Raw genomic sequence first — 8,939 nt, 5'->3', positions numbered from 1 at the left:
TCCCACTCGGGGGCTTAGCTGCAGTCTAGTACTCGCCTGAGTTTGAGAAATCCTACCGAGTGAGGAGCAATCCTCCCACTCGGGGGCTTAGCTGCAGTCCCATACTCGCCTAAGTTTGAAAAATCTTACTGAGTGGTGAGCAATCCTCCCACTCGGGGGCTTAGCTGTAGTCCAGTACTCGCCTGAGTTTGAAAAATGCTACCGAGTGGTGAGCAATCCTCCCACGGGGCTTAGCTGTAGTCCAGTACTCGCCTAAGTTTGAAAAATCTTTCCGAGTAGTGAGCAGCCCTCCCGCTCGGGGGCTTAGCCGCAGTCCAGTACTCGCCTAATTCCGAAGACACCCCCCCACGAAGGCTGCACCATCAAGAAGAAGGACGATATTGTGTGCACTCATCCAACGTTTGCTGATGACAGGAACGTGAAGACCATTGCTGAGTACCTTGCTAATGAGCTGATCAATGCTGCCCAAGGCTCGTCCAACTAGTTTGACTGCTGATCCCTCTCCAGCACCTGCGTCAAACAAAAAGAGACTGATCCAGGAAAAGAACGGATTTCACTCGAAGATAAACCAACATATTCAAAGATAAATCCAGAGGTTCCTAACCGTAGATTAAAAGTGCTCGGGAGTCAGCCCAAAGGAGTTTTAACGATTACAGAATCACTCGGCATTCCGAGGCAAATAAAAGTGAGGCATAATGTTTTTTTCCATCACTCGACGAGAGAAGGGCTGGACAGATCGCAGAAGCTGTCAAGATCAATGCTGTCGGCAATACGGGTAGCTGCCTCGAGGAAGGTGTCCATGAATTCCTGGAAAGAGTGCTTCTTCGTATTCGCCACCTTGAGGGCCGCCAGCTTCTCTTCTTTAGCCTCCTTGCAGTGCACGGGAACCAGTGACAAGGCGACGTCAATGCCACAACGGGCAGAAGACTTCTTCCACTCTTGCACTCGGTCAGTGATTTGGTTGAGTCGAGTCATCAGCGACTCGAGACTTTGAGGAAGTTCTACCCGAGGCCAGAGTTCGGCGTTCACTCGAGTCATCGCGGCCTTCAGCCGAGCCAGATAGTCGACTGCATCATCCAAGCGTGATTCCAATCGAAGCAAGTTCATCGCAACTTCATCCTTCAGGGGACAGTTGATGGGGTCGAGACCTATCTCGACCCATCCAGTTTCAGCTTCAAAGTCCTGATAGAGTTCTGTTCCATCACAAAAAACAATGAGTCGACAGTATTGCAAATTTCAGCCGACGACAGTTATCTAACTGAACAGTCATACCTTCAAGCTTCAAGACAAGCTTCGCCGTAAGTTGTTCCAAATGGGACTCTAGCTTGCCCGTCTTGGCCCTGAGGCCGTCGACTTCAGTCATCAGGTTCTCCTTGTCCTTCCTCATTTGCTCGACTTCCCGATTGGCGTCCGAGACGGCCGTCTTCAACTTTGCGTTCTCATCCTCCAACTTGTCGTCTGAAGCCAGCTTCTAGTCCGCAAGCGTCGTATTCTCACGAGCTTCTTTCTGAGCAGCTGCAAGGTCCAGGTACTTCTTCTCCAACGCCTCCTTCATTCTCTCTAAAGAAACACCACTCTTCAAACGAGCCTGAAGTTGGCGGTTTTCACTATGCACATCTGCTTATGTGAAGTCACTCGGTTTAAAGATACTGAATGAAAAGTGGTGGAAAGTCTACTAAGCAGACAAAATGGTCGAATGATTACTGAGGGAGTTCCGGACTAGGGGGTGTCCCGATAGCCGAACTATCATCATCGGCCGGACTCCAAGACTATGAAGATACAAGATTGAAGACTTCGTCCCGTGTCCGGATGGGACTTTCCTTGGCGTGGAAGGCAAGCTTGGCGATACGGATATGTAGATCTCCTACCTTTGTAACTGACTCTGTGTAACCCTAGCCCTCTCCGGTGTCTATATAAACCGGATGGATTTAGTCCATAGGACAAACAACAATCATACCATAGGCTAGCTTCTAGGGTTTAGCCTCCTTGATCTCGTGGTAGATCTACTCTTGTAACCCACATCATCAATATTAATCAAGCAGGACGTAGGGTTTTACCTCCATCAAGAGGGCCCGAACCTGGGTAAAAACATCGTGTCCCTCGTCTCCTGTTACCATCCGCCTAGACGCACAGTTCGGGACCCCCTACCCGAGATCCGCCGGTTTTGACACCGACATTGGTGCTTTCATTGAGAGCTCCTCTATGTCGTCACCGATAGGCTCGATGGCTTCTTCGACCATCATCAACGATGCAGTCCAGGGTGAGACTTTTCTCCCCGGACAGATCTTCATATTCGGCGGCTTTGCACTGCGGGCCAATTCGTTTGGCCATCTGGAGTAGATCGAAAGCTACGCCCCTGGCCGTCAGGTCAGATTTGGAAGTTTGAACTTCACGACTCACATCCGCGGGGACTTGATCCTCGATGGATTCAAGCCACAGCCGAGCGTGCCGCACTGTCACGACGGGCATGATTTAGCTCTGCATCTGGACAGTACCCTGGAGGCTGCACTCGAAACCACTCCGATCTTCAATTCGGAGCCAGCTCCGCAGATCGAGGATGGATGCCTAGACACCGCCTCAGGGGCTGCACCCTCTACGGCGATAGAGCCGAACACTGATCTTGTCCCTCATAAAGCTCGTGACTCCGAGGCGCCAGACTCCTTGCCGGACTCCGAACCTCCCGCGCCCCCTCCGATCGAATCCGATTGGGCGCCGATCATGGAGTTCACTGCAACGGACATCTTTCAACACTCACCCTTCAGTGACATGCTGAGTTCGCTAAAGTATCTCTCGTTATCAGGAGAGCCCTGGCCGGACTGCGGTCAGGACGGTTGGGATGCGGAGAACGAAGAAATTCAAAGCCCACCCACCACCCACTTGGTAGCCGCTGTCGACGATCTAACCGACATGCTAAACTATGACTCCGACGACATCGACGGTATGGACGACGATGCCAGAGACGACCAAGAACCAGTGCCTAAAAGGCACGGGAAAGTCACCCCAACTCATGACGTATACATGGTGGATACACCAAAAGGAAGCGATAATGAGGAAAAACGGGACGTGGCGAAGGACAACTCCCCCAACAAACAACCAAAGCGGCAACGCAAGCGCCGCCCAAAGACCGGCATCGATAAAAACGGCACCCATACGGACCCGGCCCTAGAACAGGGCGAAGCAGTGGACGACGCACATGTCAACAAGCAGCCAGCCGGACGTGAACTAGACAAGCAACCCATCCCCGGCGAAGACGATCTCGCATCACCAGAGCATATGAATCTTCATAAAAGGCTCGTCGCCACTGCAAGAAGTTTGAAGAAGCAAAAGCGGAAGCTCAAAACAGCGGAGGACGCACTCAAAATGAGATGGAGCAAAGTACTCAATAGCGCGGATAAACACGACGCTAGTCACCAGACAAAGAGCTACCCGAAGCGCAAGCTGTTGCCCGAATTTGACGAGGAGGCCTTAGAGCCCCCGCAGTCAAAAAAGAAAGAAGCCGCCTGGCCGGATAGGCGACCAGATGACAGGCCAAGAGCAACAAGGGGCGCCGCACACAAACCGGCACACGATCAGCATAAAGATCCTCGGAAAAGGGACGACCCAGTCAGATCTATTTATGGGCCAAAAAAGAAGACGCCAGGAGGCAGCATAACCCGCCAAGCATTCAAAGATAACGGCACACCCAAATACAGGGGTGCTGCACACCCACTATGTTTCACCGATGAGGTACTGGATCATGGATTTCCAGAGGGATTCAAACCCGTAAACATAGAAGCATATGACGGAACAACAGACCCCGGAGTCTGGATTGAGGATTACATCCTACACATACATATGGCCAGAGGAGACGATCTCCATGCCATAAAATACCTACCCCTCAAGCTCAAAGGGCTAGCTCGGCATTGGCTTAAAAGCCTCCCAGAAAATACCATTGGAAGTTGGGAAGAGCTTGAGGATGCGTTTCGAGCAAACTTTCAGGGAACCTATGTTCGCCCTCCAGATGCAGACGATTTAAGTCACATAACTCAACAGCCCGAAGAGTCAGCACGCAAATTCTGGAACAGGTTCCTCACTAAAAAGAACCAAATAGTTGACTGTCCGGACGCTGAAGCCTTAGCAGCCTTCAAGCACAACGTCTTAGATGAATGGCTCGCCAGACACCTCGGCCAAGAAAAACCAAGAACAATGGCCGCACTAACAAGTCTCATGACCCGCTTTTGCGCGGGGGAAGATAGTTGGTTGGCTAGATGCAGCACCAGCGACCCGAGTACATCCGAAATCAGGGATGGAAATGGGAAATCACGACGCAAAAAAGATCAGCGCCGGAACAAGGAGAATGGCCCAAATAGTATGGCGGTCAACGCCGGATTCAGAAGCTCTCGGCCGAACAACAAAACACTGCCCTTAAAGGATAACAGTGACGAGCTATCCAACCTCAACAAGATTCTGGATAAACTGTTTCAAATACACGGTACCTCCGGGAGGCCTGCAAACCATACCCACAGAGAATGTTGGGTCTTCAAGCAGTCCGGCCGACTTAACGCCGAACACAAAGGGCTCGACACCCCAAGTGAAAGTGACGAAACCCAAAAGCAGCGCTCCGGAAACCAAAAGACTTTCCCATTAGAAGTCAAAACAGTGAACTCACTTCACGTGATAACACGCAGTGCGGCCCCTGCCATACCAGGACACCGTCCGCAGACTGGGGATAGAACCCACCAAAATTCGCTATAGCAAGCACTTCCTTCAAAGGAGTGACGCCAGGCCTTTTTACATGCTCTGTACCACTAAGGGTCGTGTTCGATTCATCCGACAACCTGCGTCACGAAAAGCTCACCCTCCATCGCCCCATTTAGTAGTAGCCCTTAAGCACTACTGGGGCGTGCAGCTTTCGCCCGCTTTAATGCAATACCACATTACGCGTCTCTTACGCTTAAAAATGCCCGGTCCACGTGGCATATTCTTAAGACTCCAGGTGTCTCTCGACCACGGAGAACGTGCGGCTGCCTAGACAGCCACACATTATTCTGACCTTGCAGGTCAAAGCCCCTAAAAACAGGTTATTTAGACCTCGGACATGGTTAGGCGAGTCCGGCGTAATTTACCAAGGGGCTTCCCAGCCGCATACCCCTTCTTTTTAGGGGGCCGCGCGCATAAACGATGAAGGCTAATTAAGCTCAACTTTCTTCATCTTCCAAATTATACTTTATTTTGATACACTTTTTGCACGATATTTCTTAGAAACTAAGTCCTTCTCTTTTACAGATGAAGCACATGCTACACCCGTCCAGGATACAGCACAACGGAGACACAGGCGCAGACGTGCAGTAGGGACCCGTTGCAAGGATTCTTTTCAGATTAAGACCCTGCGTAAACCTTTCTCACTGTCTCTTGTTGATAAACATCCCCCGGTTTCTTACCAGAGACGAGGAGGAGGCTGGCGTTTTGGCATCGGCCGCGTCAGAAGTTCCCGCCTGTACCTAGACACTAGGGGCTTATGGCGTTTATTCTGCCCGATATCATAAAGATCGAACACCTCAGGGAGTGTTCGGCGTCTCGAGTTAGGCCTTATATGCATCAGCTCCGAATCATGTCTTTGGTCAAATGTTGGGTTTGCCCGGCTCCTGTGTTTTGCTGCCTTACGTTCTGTATCATTGGCTAACGCGGCACCTGGAGAACTACTGCGATTGTGCCCCGGTTCAGCCGGGAGAGCACCTCAGTAGAGAAAGCCGAAAACTAACTGTCATGATATAGCGAGAGACTGGTCAACCACTCGATCGACCATTGGAATGTTTAGAATTCCTCCGCTTTGACGAAGGACCGCTTCCCGGTTAGGCACATATGCGCCCCAAGTTCGGAGAAGCGCGGTGCCATCAGGGGCTATATAGTAGCCCCACATTCGAGCTCCTATGGCTAAGTGAAAGTGATAAAGCATTATAGTGCGGTTGCCTAGTTTGCTATGCTATCACCTCCTTAAAAGGACCAAGGCGTTGGATTAAGTGTGAAAACGCGTTTTTCTTTTTGCAAACACCCCCGCACCATGTGCGTGGGGGCTGAAGCCAAAGACTGCCATCTTTCAGATTATACATATATATACGGCCGCACAGGAGATAGTTCAATACTTGAACACACAAGTATAAAAAGTCATTGCATTATAAATATGATCTTAGAAATCATACATGTCATTCAAACATAACATCTTTCGAGCACTGCGACTCTATTATACGAGCGCCCTGCAGGACTTCCTCAAAGTAATGCTCGGTGGGGAATCGGCTTTTGTCCGAACCCCGGGATGCAACAGCGGTGGCATCCATCTCCGCCCAGTATGTTTTACCACGGGGGAGAGCCATCTGCGCACCTTCTATGCATGCCGACCGCTTCATCGCCTTAATATGCGGCACTGCCCCAAGGAATTGCTGCAATAGGCCAAAATAGCTCTTCGGCTTGGGCCTTTTCGGCCACAGATGAGTAACCACATCCGTCATGGCCAGTCCGGACAATCTATTTAGCTCAGCCCACTCAACCAGCCGATCACTCAACGGAAGCGGACGCTCCGGACTATGGAATTGAGACCAGAAAAGCTCTTCCATTTCATGCTCCTCCTGGCTTCTAAAGTGCACGACTGCGTCAGCCACACTCGCCGCCAAGTCCAGATAAGGATCCTCCGCACCGTACAATCGGCCCAGCTGAGCATATTTCGGATCCGTGAACTTCCTACGCAGCATAAAGGGCTTTCCAGCCACAATGTCTCCGACCTGACGCAGTTCCTCCTTCATAGCCCGCATCGCACTACGGGCATCCTTGGCCTCGGCATCGGCCTTCTTCAGGTCCTCTTGCTCCGCTCGGCGTTCTCCTTCAAGAACTTCCAGGTGGTCGGTAGCAACTCTTAATTTCATGGCCATTCCAGCCATCTCCTCCCTGCTTCGGCAGTGAGCAGCCTTCTCGGCTTCTAGCCCTTCCGCTGCCTTCAAGGCAGCCGCCTCGCTTTTTCTGGCTTGCTCCTTGGCCCGAGCAAGTTCTGCTCGAAGGTCCTCCACAGCAGCAGCACCATCTGCATCTAAGCATACAATTTGTAAGGAATGGGAGTCAGCTCCCTTACTAACCAACCGCGGGGCAACCGCATACCTTGTGACTCATCAAGTCATCTATTGACCAGCGAGATGTCCGCATCTGCAGTGTCGAGTTGCTTCTTCAGCTCGGCAAATTCATCAGTCCGGCTGGCCACCGAACGTTCCGCCACCTGCATGGGAAAGACGACATTTAATAACCAAGATTACGATCCTAGGCACGCTATCGTTTTCGACAGCATACCAAGTCTCGGGGGCTACTATACAGGGCGCACTTCATGTGCAAAACTGTCAACAGGTATGTCATTTTTTGCGTACCTCAAATCCCGTCAGTAAACTTTCGACGGCCTCATACAACCCGCTTTCGGCGGACGAGATCCCCTCAATCACATTACCCATTAATGTGCGGTGATCTTCTGAGATGGACGCCCTCTTAAGCAAATCCTGCAGCTCCACCGGCCATACTCCAATGGGTGCCGTACTCTCCGGCCCCGCCAGACTCGGGGAGACCCTTCGCGACGACACCTCAGGGTCGTCCGCCCCATGCGATGGGGCGGCATATGGAGGCGTTTCGCTCTCCATCATCTCCGGACGAAGGTCTCCCGAAGATGAGCTGTGCTGAGATGGGCTGAGATCCGAACTACAAGGTAAAAACTTCGGTTACCTTTAGACATTAAGCAGGGGTGTCTAATAATTATAAAATCCCCCTTTTTACTTACGGCTCGTTAGAGGGTTGATTCCTCCGAGGAGACAGTACGACCGGGGCTCCTCCCGGCGTAGGACCTTCCGGTACAGATTTCTTTCCCCGCTTTGAGGCCTTGGCCTTCGGGTCTTCGGAAGCAGTCCTCTTCTCCCCCTGGAAGGAGGGACTCTCGATTCCTCCCTTACTAAAAACCTCCTTGGCAGAGGTGACAGTTTCCCCGTGCCCCCCTTCACCCTCATTCGAAGGAGCAACCTCCAACATTTTGATTAACACGGGATCCAGCATGGTCTCAGGGAGGAAAGCTGGTTAAAAGGCAAGCTCATGATAAATAAATGGACGGTGTGTCCGGACACAGGGCTACTTACTTGAGTATTCGGGCGATTGCAGCTTAGGCCAGCATCCTCGGTCAATTCTGGATGCGTCTCTTGCGACCCGAAGAACAATTTATACATCTCCATGGGAGTCAAATCCATGAAGTGTTGAAGAGCTCGCGGCCCTTCCGGATTAAATTCCCACACGCGGAGTGGGCGACGTTTGCAGGGCAGTAGGCGCCGGATCAACATGAGCTGCACCACTGTGACCAGATTGATCTCCCTTTCTTGGAGGCCTCGAATCCGATCCTGCAACAGGGGGACGTCTTTGGGCGGCCCCCAGTCACGCCTCTTGTTGACCCATGACGTCAGCTGCTATGGAGGGCCCGAGCGAAAGACGGGCGGCGGCTTCTGCCTGCTGCCCCGGGGAGCGGTGATATAAAACCACTCCTGTTGCCACAAGCCGAGCTCCTCTTGGAAAGAGCCCTTAGGCCATGGAGCTTCGGCCCTCTTGCTTATAACCGCCCCGCCGCACTCTGCCTGACGCCCCTCGATCATGTTCGGCTCCATGTTGAAGGTTTTGAGCCATAAGCCGAAGTGAGGGGTAGTGCGGAGGAAGGCTTCATAGACGACAATGAATGATGAGATATGGAGGATGGACTCCGGAGCCAGGTCGTGGAATTCCAGCCCATAGTAAAACATGAGCCCCCTCATGAAGGGATCCGTCGGGAAGCCTAAACCCCGTCGAAAGTGAGACATGAACATGACGATCTCGCCAGGCTTGGGAGTTGGGATAACTTGCCCTCGGGCAGGCAGCCTATGCAAAGTCTCGTAGGTTAAATACCTGGCATCTCTCAG

Source organism: Triticum aestivum, chromosome 1B (genome assembly GCF_018294505.1).
Source record: "Triticum aestivum cultivar Chinese Spring chromosome 1B, IWGSC CS RefSeq v2.1, whole genome shotgun sequence".
Classification (NCBI taxonomy): domain Eukaryota; kingdom Viridiplantae; phylum Streptophyta; class Magnoliopsida; order Poales; family Poaceae; genus Triticum; species Triticum aestivum.
This window is presented reverse-complemented; position numbering follows the sequence as displayed.